This window comes from Dromiciops gliroides, chromosome 3 (genome assembly GCF_019393635.1).
Source record: "Dromiciops gliroides isolate mDroGli1 chromosome 3, mDroGli1.pri, whole genome shotgun sequence".
Taxonomy (NCBI): Eukaryota; Metazoa; Chordata; class Mammalia; order Microbiotheria; family Microbiotheriidae; genus Dromiciops; species Dromiciops gliroides.
In genome coordinates, this window is record NC_057863.1 from 614,502,376 (window position 1) to 614,514,578 (window position 12,203).

Genomic DNA, 12,203 nt, shown 5'->3' on the forward strand with positions numbered 1-12,203 from the left:
GGGAATGAGGAATGAGTCACTAGATTCTAATCTCCTTGAAGCTGTTATTTGACCCTTTTCCCCAACTTTTATCAACCCAGAACATTGGTCACTAGGGTTCCATCAAACTTCCCAAAGGCTCTGGAAGCTGTGGGGTGGATCTATTTGAGAGAATCCAACCCCCGCCACCATTCCCCAGTGGAACCTCAAATTATAACAATGGCACTACCAAGCATCAAGCAAGCCCTGAGGGAGAAAGGCTGACTAATGTTCATATTCATGAATAAGCTGGCAACTTCTACCCATCTCAGAGTTAAATTGGGTCCAGGCTGTGAAGGGCTTTATAAATTAAACAAAAAAGTTTAGATCTGATCCCAGAGGCAATAGGGATCTACAAGAGTTATTTGAGTGAGGGTGGTTAGATCTGGATTTAGGGGAAATTGGCAGAATAAAATGTTGGTGCTGGGAGAGACCTTAGAACATGGAATGTCATTTGGGAGGAGCCTCAGAGGCTGCCTAATTCAACCCCTACCTGAATAGGCACTTCAGCTTCCATTCCCAACGAATGCCTCCAGAGGCATTCTATTTTGGACAAATCTAATCCCTCTGCCCCATGACAGCTTACATACACTTGAAGAGATCTATCATCTTGGTTCCCTCAGTCTTCTCCAGGTTAAACATTCTCATTTCCTTTAATTGATTCGTATGTGGCATGGTCTCCAATTCTCCCATTTTTTATCTACAATACATCAGACATTCTTAGTTTAAAACAAAAAACTGGGCAAGATTTCTGAGCTCTGCACACACACACACACACACACACACACACACACACACACACACACACACACACACATACACACCCTTTCTGACCTCCCTATCATCTAAATCCATCATGTATAAAGAGCACTGGACTGAGTGACCAACCCCAGGTTTGGCTCTTTAATTTATTCATATGCTTAGTTAACATACTTCCCCATCCCCTTAATTCTAGCGCCTCCCCTTTGTTGATTATTTCCAGTTTCTTCTGTATCTTGTTTGTATACAGTCTTTGCATGTTGTCTGCCCCATTAAGACTGTGAGCCTGTTGGGAGCAGGGACTGTCTTTTGCTTTTCTTGGTATCATCAGTACCTAGCACTGTGCCTGGCATATAGGAACTTAATGAACATTTATTTTCTAACTGATTACTAGCCCTGTGACTAACTCACTCATACCTTGGCCAAGTTCCCTCCTTTCTGTGGGCCTCATTTTGCCCATCTGTGAAACAAATTGGGATTGACTAGGTGACCTCTCTGGCCCCTTTGTCGTTCTCATCTCAGTGGGATGATATCTGAAGAACAGTAAAGCCCTAGGCTAGAGTTTGTCGCCACAAAACTCGGTCTGAAAATATTCTTCTTTCAAAGAATTCAAGTAAAAGTTTTTATTATTTGGCACACAGAGGTATGACTGGAAGAAGTCTAAACTTCAACTCCCCGAACAAAGGAGAAGGTGATGGTTTTATAGAGGAGAGAATGGGGTGGGGCAAGAGACTGCAAAGTTACAGCAGTTTGGAAAATGATGATGCTAGCTATTTGGGGAGTGGGATACATAAAGCAGTAAATATGCCATATTCCTAACTTGAGATTATTGTCGCTACCTGGTCCTAATCACATCGCAAACATGACTGGCTCCCAACTAAGCTGATGCTATAAATTTCAAGGTGCCCAATTTTCTGGGTGTCTGTGACACGTCGTCTTTGTTATCTGTTTGACTAACCGCTATCTAGTTAGTTAACTACTTTGCTTTTCCAAGAAAAGAGTCATCTCTAACTGACCTCAGGAAGTTGATCAACCGTATTTCTCCATGGTCAGAGCATCTTCCTCAGGGCCAGAGTATCCCTAACAGGTCCCAGGCCATTAGGCTGCTACTACAAGTTGATTTTTTTTTAAACTTTTACATCGCTACATTAGTAACAGGGTCAACTGGCGGAATCCTCTTCTCACACTGAATCTATACTACCTCCCCAAGAATGGAAGAGACTTGGGTGTGAATTGAGTCATAGTGTCAGAGCTGGGAGGGCCTTAGAACAAAAATGTTAGAGTTGGGAGGCTCCTAGAATATAGGATGTCAGGGCTGAGAGGGCCCTTAGAATGCGGAATGTCAGAACTAGGGCAGGGCGGACTTGGAGAAAAGCATTGTGGAGCCAGGATGTGTGATAAAATGTATAATGTCAGAGTTGGAAGGGATCTTGAAACAGAGAATTTTGGAATATCTGATGAAAGCAACTGTTGGGGGGAAAAAAAGGCGGGGCAGCTAGGTGGCACAGTGGATAAAGCACCGGCCCTAGATTCAGGAGGACCTGAGTTCAAATCTGGCCTCAGACACTTGACACTTACTAGCTGTGTGACCCTGGGCAAGTCACTTAACCCTCATTACCCTGTCCCCCCCCCCAAAAAAAAGTAAAAGAATAAGGGAAAAAAAGAAAGCAACTGTTAGATTCTCAATAATACTGGCTAGTTGATTAATATGCTGAATTCAATTAATAAAGGATAGCTCCTTAGGTAATTTCTTTCTTTATGGGCTTCTGCAGAACTGCCAACAGTTGCCTGGGTCATAAACTGAGTAATTATGTGGCCAAATTCCAGCCTTTCCCCAACTTGGGATTCCAGGGTTTGATACAGGGAGTTTCTGGGAATAACTAGTTCCTTCTTCCTTGTGTTAAACAAATTGGTCCCAGTGGCACACGAGCTCCATTCAAGTGAGGGGACTGGACTAAATTATGTGTAGTCATTTCTGGTTAGAATAGTCTGTGTTCTAAGAGCCCTTCCAGTTCTGACATTCCATATTCTAAGATACCTCCCAGCTCTACATTCTCTACCCAAATCTACTAAAGATAAAGGCAGTGTGGGGGCAGCTAGGTGGCGCAGTGGATAGAGCACCGGCCCTGGAGTCAGGAGTACCTGAGTTCAAATCCGACCTCAGACACTTAACACTTACTAGCTGTGTGACCCTGGGCAAGTCACTTAACCCCAATTGCCTCACTAAAAAAAAAAAAAAAAAAGATAAAGGCAGTGAAAGTATTTTGATTCTTTTTTTTTTGGTGAGGCAATTGGGGTTAAGTGACTTGCCCAGGGTCACACAGCTAGTAAGTGTTAAGTGTCTGAGGCCGGATTTGAACTCAGGTACTCCTGACTCCAGGGCCGGTGCTCTATCCACTGTGCCACCTAGCTGCCCCCAATTCTAACTTTTAAGGAGAATTTCAAATGGGTTAGGAAAAATATAAGCACAAGGAGGCAATGAGTCTTGACTTCAACATTCTGTGTTCTATTGGTCCTTCTAGCTCTAATTTCCTGTGTTCTAAGCCCCCTCCCGGCTCTAATGTTTTGTGTTCTAAGGGCCCTCCCAGTTCTGACATTCCATGTTCTAAGGGCCCTCCCAGCTCTAACATTTTGTACCCAAATCTACTAAAGATAAAGGCAGTGAAGGTATTTTGATTCTAACTTTTAAGGAGAGCTTCAAATGGGCTAGGAAAAATATAAGCACAAGGAGGTAATGAGTCTTGACTTCAACATTCTGTGTTCTAAGGGTCCTTCTAGTTCTGACATCCTGTGTTCTAAACCCCTTCCCAGCTCTGACATTCTGTGTTCTAAGGGCCCTCCTAGCTGTGACATTCTGTGTTCTAAGGGTCCTCCCAGCTCTGACATTCCATGCTGTACTGCCCCTCTCAGCTCTAATATTCAGTGATCCTATATTTACCAATCTGCTTCTGGCCCTTTGTTACAGTAATTGTTATGGAAATGGAATGAGCAGTCAGTTGAAAAGAAAGAGAGGAACAGCAATGGTGAAATTATATTCTGCACCTGGCATCTTTTTTCCATCAAATTAAATCAATTACACAAAGAAAATTCTGTGCCCTCCTCTTGCAAGGCTGATATTAGCATGAGGACAGGAGCCCTGACGGGGAAGTGAGCCTGTCAGCCCAGCTGGGGGCCTCAGGCACCTCCCAGGGACCAGCAACCTTCCCCCAGTAGTGGGATGCCACAGAGAGGGCCACCTGCTTCCATCGGGGTGTTGTTTAGCTTCTGTCCTGAGCTGGAGATTGCTGACACAGCAGAGTCAGCTGGGCTTGGGGCCTTGTTCACTCCCCGTGGGCCATGAAAGTGTTAAGTGTTATCACCCTTCACTGAGGATCTGACCTTTTAAAATGGTACTTTGGATTCCAAAGGCATTTATTAAGAGTCTACTATCTACTCTGTGCTGTCATGTGAAGATTCTTGTCCTCACTGATATAAGTGGGGGAGGGGAGTGGAAATGCAACACGTGCATTTATGCAACACGTGCATTTGTTGATAAGTCATTTCAGTCGTGTCCAATTCTTCATGACCTCATTTGGGGTTTTCTTGGCAGAGAGACTAGAGTGTTTTGCCGTTTCCTTCTCAAGCTCATTTTATAGATGAGGAAACAGAGGCAAACAGAGTTAAGTGACTTGCCCAAGGTCACACAACTGGAAAGTATCTGAAGCTGGATTTGAACTCAGAAAATAAATCTTCCTGACTCCAGGCCCAGTACTCTATCCATTGAGCTGCCTACCTGCCCCAACACGTACATAGATCAGTATAATACAAGATAGAGGGTCCTTGAAGCAAAGAGCTACAAAGTGATCTGGGACAGTGTTTTGTCAGGACCAGGGTGGGTGGGGGGAGAAAGAGATTAATTAACTCAGAGGATCTGAGTCCCCATTCTAGCCTTCTTACTTACTAGTTGTGTGACCTTGGATAAGTCCCTTGGTCTCACTAGGCCTGTTTCCTCATATTGAAAATGTAAAAGTTGGACTGATTGATCTCTAAAGGCCCTCCCAGCTTTGACATTCTGTATCCTATGGGCTCTCCAAGCTCTGACATTCTGTGTTTTAAGGCCCTTCCCAGTTCTGACATTTGATATAATGAGGGATTATCTAGATCAGACATTCTGTATACTAAAACTGACTGTTCTGAGGTTCCTTCCAAATCTAAAAGTCTATCTTCTAAATTATTTCCAATATGAACCTCATTCCTGAAGGGGCAGATGGTAGAAAATACCATCTGTCTGTCTCTCTCCCCCCCCTCCCTTCCTCCTTCCCTCCCACTCTCTCTCTCCCTCCACTCCCCCTTCCCTCCCTCCCCCCTCCCTCTCTTTTCTTCCCCCTCCCCTCAGCTAGAATAGATTTTGCACATCTTGGCAGATGCTTTACATTCCTTCAAGGTACGTTGGCTGAGCCTGCTGACAAGAGGCAATTACCTCATTGGTTCCCCAGTCTTATCAGTCACTGCACACACTGCCTCCTGCCAAGTACAGAGAAATCCTTCTTTTCAGCTTATCAAAGTGTAGCTGCTTTGGTGTCTGCAAACCAATGGACTCTCTCTGTTGACAAATGGACAGGCTTCAGTGTGATGCTGCCTTCCCAGCCTGGAAAGGAGAGGGGGCCAGTTTAGAAGCAACTGGAAACCTATTTATGATCAGGCCTCGCTTTCAGAAGGTGTTTAATATGAAAATCCAGATACCAAAGAGATCAATTAGGGCGTGAGATGCCGTTGTTCTTACTTCTCTATTTGGCCTTTAAGCCCTTGACCAGCCTGGCCCCAGCCTCCCTCTCCATATCATTTCCCCACTGCCGCTAGGTCCAAATATAAACTCCTTTATTTGGTTTTTAATAACTGGCCCCCTCTGTGTTACTCCCCTTCACTCACCCTTCCGCCCAGACAAACTGACCTTTATGCTGTTCGGCACATCCAGTGTTCCGGCTTTCATCTCCGAGTCTTTGTATAATCTGTCTCCTCGGCCTAAAACGTCTCCCTCCCCATCTGTGCCTCAGAGCAACCCTAGCTTCCTTCAAAGCTCAGTTCAAATGCAACCTTTTCTGACCCCATTCCCACTTCCCCTGGCTGCTAATGTCTTCCTGAAATAGCCTTGCATTTATTTTATATGATTATTGTTGTTGTTGAGTTGTTTCAGTCTGGTCTGACTCTTCACAACACCATTTGGGGTTTTCTTGGCAGAGATGCTGGAGTGGTTTGCCATTTCCTTCTCCTGATGAGGAAACTGAGGCAAACAGGCTTAAGTGACTTGCCCAGGGTCACACAGCTAGGAAGTGTCTGAGGCTGGATTTGAACTCAGGTCTTCCTGACTGCAGGCCCAGGGCTCTATCCACTGTACCACCTAGCTGCTCTCATATATGTTTATACTGTTTCCCCAGGTAAAATATAAGTTCTCTGAGGGCAGGGTCTGTTTATTACAGAAAAAAAAAATTGAACAACAAAAAGAACAGTGGGTTTAGCATCACAGCAATATGGAATCTCAGAGCTGGGGTAGGGGAAGGGAACCCGAGCCTGACCTGGACCCAAACAACAGTTCCCTCTACAAGTGGCCCTATAGCCTTTACTTGAAGACCTCTGGCCTTCATTTCACTGATGCAGTCACAGGTCCAGACTCTTTCACCCTAAAACCTTGTCTATGAAGTGCTTTGCAAACTTCTATGTTCTGTAGAGATGTGAGCTGTTGGTATTAGGCTCAGGATTTAAAGCTGAGAAAGGGACCGAGGGGACGGCTAGGTGGCACAGTGGATAAACCACCGGCCCTGGATTCAGAAGTGTACCTGAGTTCAAATCCAACCTCAGACACTTGACACTTACTAGCTGTGTGACCCTGGACAACTCATTTAACTCCAATTGCCCCGCAAAAAAAAAAAAAATCCAATATGTTAGGCTACAATCTCTTCGTTTTACAGACAAGGAAACCAAGTCTCCAAGATGGAGATTAAGTTCCTGAGATCATTGTTTTAAAGCCAGAAGGAGCCTTAACAGGTTCCCTTATGGTGCAAGAAACCCACTACCCCCATGGCAGCTCATTTTCCACTGGAGCTCGCTATAATTGGTAGGGAGGCTTTCCTTAAAGCCAAGCTTCAATTTGCTTCTTTTCCATCCCCATCCATCACTCCTAGTTCTACCCTTTGGGGCCTGGCAGAATAAGTCTAACCCTTCTTCTCAGGGATAGTCAAATATTTAAAGAACATAACCCCCCACCCCAAGTCTTCTCTTCTCCTTCCAGTTCTTTCACTCACTCCCCAGGAGACCTGGGTTCAAATCCAAGCCCTAAAATCCCCTAGTTATACAAACCTGAGTAAGTCCTTCCCTGAACCTCAGTGTCCCCCATCTGTAAAAATGGGCATAGTAATAATGGCACAGCCTCTCTCCCTCCAGGCACTGCAAAAATAGAAGCTACTGTCCCTCCCTGACGCAGTTTCCTGGGCAGTGACTGCCTCCATCTTCACCTGCACTGCAGGGGTGGCCAGAGGGAGAGGGTTTTATGTGATCCTAGACTCACTGCTTAATGACAGAGGACAAATTAAATTCTTTGAAAGAGAGAGTGAGTGGGCCGTGTCCTCGCAGCTACCTCAGCTTCTGAGGCAGCCGGCCAAGCGCCATCGCTGAAGTGATGTTGGAAACCACCCCAGTAGCTAAGGTGAGAGATTCTCCTAGAGAGGAAATTCATCTGCTCTCAGATTTCCTTCCTAGATGTTTCCTCTTGTTGCCACTGCTGCTGCTGCTGCACATGTCACAGACCTTAGAACTTGGCTGTTAAGGACAGGCAGTCTGGGATATGGGAAGGGATTCACAGCCACAAGACCAGGGGAGGGGTTGTACCTTACTGACAATCTCCGAGAGCTAGAAAAACGTTTAAGGATGTTCTGTTGAGAGGCAACATCATCTAGTGGATAGAGCACTGAACTTGGAGGCAGGAAGGCCTGGGTTTGAATCCTGTCTCAACGTATTCTCAATGAGTGTGTCCGAGTAGATCACTTAGTCTTTCAGCAGTAACGCTATAAGTGGCAGAGAAGGTGCTGATCCATATTGATAGGAGTTTCCTCGCCCGGGGGTCTTTATACCAATGAAATCACAAGTCCAGTACCTATTGCTACTTGCTTACATAGTATGCATCATCTTTTTATAACTTAATGATACATTTATGTAAAATATTACATATCATATAATTACACTGCATAATATATAACATGGTTAGATTATATACTATAGTTACAATTATATACAAATACACATATAATATTGTTGTTAGATTGCCTATAATATAAATATGTTATAATAATTTGTTATCACATAACTATGTTAATAGATTATATAATACAAATACATTAAGGAAAAACCAAGTGAAGAAAGTGCCTTTTGTCTAGACCACATCATGCCACACAGTTGGGAGCCCAACCTAGACAGCTCATCCATCAGAACTGATTGCATAGAAAGTGAATCGTGCCCAGCTTTGAAGAAAGGGAAGCAAGATTGCCTTTAGGAAAGTTCCGGGTGCTTTTAACGACCCCAGTCTTTTCCCACAAACAAAAGCCCATCTTTTGGAGACATTCGCAGTGTTATTGTGCGGCTGTGAGTCATAGAACACTCTGTTCTCCAAAGGATTGAAGTTGGGAGTCACCCAAAGGTCAATGGAGATGCTGGCAGTAGGCGGGCTACAACAGTGATAAATCACCTAAGGGAAGTGATGAAAAGTGGTGAAAAGAGTGTCATCCCAGAAAAGAGCTGGCCCAGTCATGGGGCAAGAAGCAGCTAGGAGTAGTTCTACCTCAGACACTTGATAGTTCTGTGACCTTGAGAATGTCTCTTCTACTGTCTCAGCCTCAGTGTCCTCATTTGTTTAAAAAAAAAAAAAAGGCAGTTATACTTGCTGGTCACTAAGGTCCCTTCCTTAGGGATAGGGCCTATAGTTAGGTAGACCTGAGTTCAGATCCAACCTCAGACAGTTACTGGCTGTATGACCCTGAGCAAGTCACTTAACTTTACCTGCCTTAGTTTCCCCAACTGATAATAACAGCACCTACATCCCAGGATGGTTGTCAGGATCAGATGAAATGTATTTATAAAACATTTACTACAGTGCTTGGCACTTAATAAATGCTTATTTCCTTTCGATGCTTGGTCCCTTCCAACCCTACTTATCTATATACTAACATTCTCCATTTTAGGGCCCCCGTCCCCTCTAACATGCTGTGCTCTCAGGTCACTTTCAGCTTTAACATTCCATGCTCAAAAACTCTTGTCTTCAATCAATCAAGCATTCAGAGATACAAGGGATCCCCACCCTCAAGGAACTAACAGAGAAGATCCCATGCACATGTGTAGGTATATACAGAAAACATAAAGCAGAGAAAAGGTAGCTTTGGAAGGGAGGGCACCAGCATCTGAGAGAAGCAGTAAGGCCTTCCAAAAGGTGGTGCTCAATAAAGGAACATGGGCATTCCACATTTTAAAGAACCTTCTGGTTCTGACGTACTTTATTCTAAGGAACCATAGAGCTCGGACATTCTGTTCTAAGGCCCCTCCCAGCTCTGACATCCTGTGTTCTAAGGCCCTCCCAGCTCTGAAATTCTGTGTTCTAAGGCCCCTCCCAGCTATGACATTCCTTGTTTTAAGAGCCCTCCCAGCTCTGACATCCTGTGTTCTAAGAGCCCTCCCAGCTCTGACATTCTCTTCCCATGCCCCTCCCAGCTCTAACATTCCATGTTCTAAGGCCCTTCCCACCTCTTACCATTCTGTGTTCTAAGGTCTTGTGCAAACCTTAAAACACTGTGTAAATGTTAGCTGCGGTTACTAACCACAGCTCATCTTGAGCCTTGACTCTTCCCTGACTGGGGAACAGGAGAGCTGCTGTGCTTTGAATTCCATGGGAATTCTCTGGTTCCAGGTAGATTCCTGGGCTCTCACAGAAGAGACTGTATTATGTATTCTCCTGAGGCCTGAGGCCTGGCTTGGGGGGCTCTGGAAGAGTCCACAAAACAGGGGAGGGGAACAGAGCCATCACCGCATTCTGCCAATTTCCTGGTGCTGCTATCTGAGGTTCCCTTTCAAAGCCTCATTTCAACTCTGAACCATCTCTTTGATCTCCTTGAGCATGATTCCTGGGGCTTTCATAAGGAATCCAGCACAAAATGAAAAGGCCCAGGGCCCAGAATGGTGGCAGAGGTTTGATGATTGGCTATATGTAATATCTTCCATTTCAGTCCTGTTCTGTAATGCCTCAGCCCCAAGGCTCACCAGACCCATGGCTTGTGCATCAGTTCTGAAGAGGGCACTCTCCCAGTAAACCTCCACCTGCAACTTTCCCTCTTTACCTGTGGAAATCCTAACCCACCGAGCACACAGCAGGGCTTGATAAATGCTTGTTGATTTCCTGTCCTTGACTGTGAGCTCCCTGAGGCCAGGGGTCCTTTCTTATTTATCTGTGTAGCTGCCTCAGTGCTGTGCATACAGTAAGCATCCAATAGTTGCTGAATTAACTAAGTGAACTCTGCGGAGCGCCTCTAGTGTTTTGGCCTCCCCTCTCCTCTTCAAGTTATCATGTATGTATTTGGGCACAGTCATTATCCCCCCCATAGAATGTAAGTTCCATGGAAGCAAAGGCATGCTTTGACCTTTTTTTTTTTTTTTTGGTGAGGCGGTTGGGGTTAAGTGACTTGCCCAGGGTCACACAACTAGTAAGTGTTAAGTGTCTGAGGCTGGATTTGTCTGTTGTTGGTTTTTTTTTGGTTTTTTTGCAGGGCAATAATGGAGGTTAAGTGACTTGCCCAGGGTCACACAGCTATTAAGTGTCAAGTGTCTGAGACTGGATTTGAACTCAGGTCCTCCTGAATCCAGGGCCAGTGCTCTATCCACTGTGCCACCTAGCTGCCCTTGCTTTGACTTTTGTGTGTATTTTCAGTATGTGGCACAAAAGTTTACGAGGAATAGGCACCCCTTAATAAATAGGATTATTATTATCCATTATTAGTAATAATGATTGGACTGGATTGGATTTGCGGACAGATTTCTGGATGGGAATTGGATTAGCCCGAGCTCTTGGAAGCAAAAGCATGATGGGAAGAAGGGCTGCCTTGGATTGCCCGCAGAGATTAGAATTCCTGAATGATCAGGTCACAGGTCACAGGACTTGGAGTTAGAAGGGAACTTAAAATGCAACCCCTCCTTTTACAGATGGGGAAACCGAGACCTGGAGAGGCGACGTGCTGTGCCTTGGTCTTGCCCAGTGAGAGTGTCACAGTAGGGATTGGAACCCCCAAGGGTCATCGATAGGCTGGGGATGCCCAGAGGTGGGCAGTGAGCTGATTGAAGGAACTGTGGGTGTCAGGACTAGAAGAAGAGAAGGCTCAGGGGTGACAGAATAACATTCTTCAAGAATGTGTTGGGATTCCATATGGAAGATGTTTTCGTCTTGTTCACTCCATGGCAGTTACAAACACTAATTTAGGCTCCATAGAGGAAAAACTACCCCTCAAAGCAGGAGGGGCTGCCTTGAGAGGAGTGGGGATAGGGGCAGGTCCCGTTCACTAGAGATTTAGACAAATATTAGGTGACAGTTTGTCCGCCAGCAGGCAGAATGGTGCAGTAACTGGAGTCCCACATTTGGAGTTAGAAAGTTCTAGATTTGAAGCCCTTACCTCAGATACTCCTTGTAAGTGTGACTCTGGCCAAGGCACTTAACCTCTGTCTCAGTTTCCTCATCCAGAAAATGGGGAGGGAGGGAAAGAATTTGGAACTAAAAATTTAAAAAGAAAATAATGCTAATAAACAAACAAATAATGAAACGAAATGTTTTTCAAAAAAGAAAGAAAAAGGGGCCAGCTAGGTGGCGCGGTGGATAAAGGACCGGCCTTGGATTCAGGAAGACCTGAGTTCAAATTTAGCCTCAGATACTTAACACTTACTAGCTGTGTGACCCTAGGCAAGTCACTTAACCTTCATTGCCCCACAAAAAAAAAAAAAAAGAAAGAAAGAAAAAGATTCTGGTGTCATAGAATTTAGACCTGGAAAGGACCTTAGGCCAATTGGTTGGTCAGTAAATGTGTATTAAGTGCTTACTATGCGCCAGGCACTGTACTAAGCACCGAGGATATGAAGAGAAACAAAAGACCTCATGGACATGAGCTCACAGTCTCATGGGAGAGACAACATGCAAACAGCTATGTACAATAAGTTATATACAGGACAAATTGGAGATGATTAATCCAGGGAAGGCACTCGAATGAAGAAAGGTTGGAAAAGGCTTCCTGTAAAAGAGAGGGCTTTAGCTGGGACTTGAAGGAAGCCAGGGAAACCGGCTTCCTGAGGAGGAAGAGCATTCCAGGTATGGGGGGCAGCCAGAGAAAATGCCCAGAGCCCAGAGATGGAGTGTGTTGTTCATGAAACAG

At 44.9% G+C, this 12,203-nt stretch overlaps 1 protein-coding gene across 2 annotated transcripts in view; it reads left to right on the forward strand.

The window, feature by feature from the left end:
- TMCO4 (transmembrane and coiled-coil domains 4) overlaps positions 1–12,203 on the forward strand; it is a 114,742-nt gene that overhangs the window by 81,728 nt on the left and 20,811 nt on the right. The window lies entirely within an intron of this gene.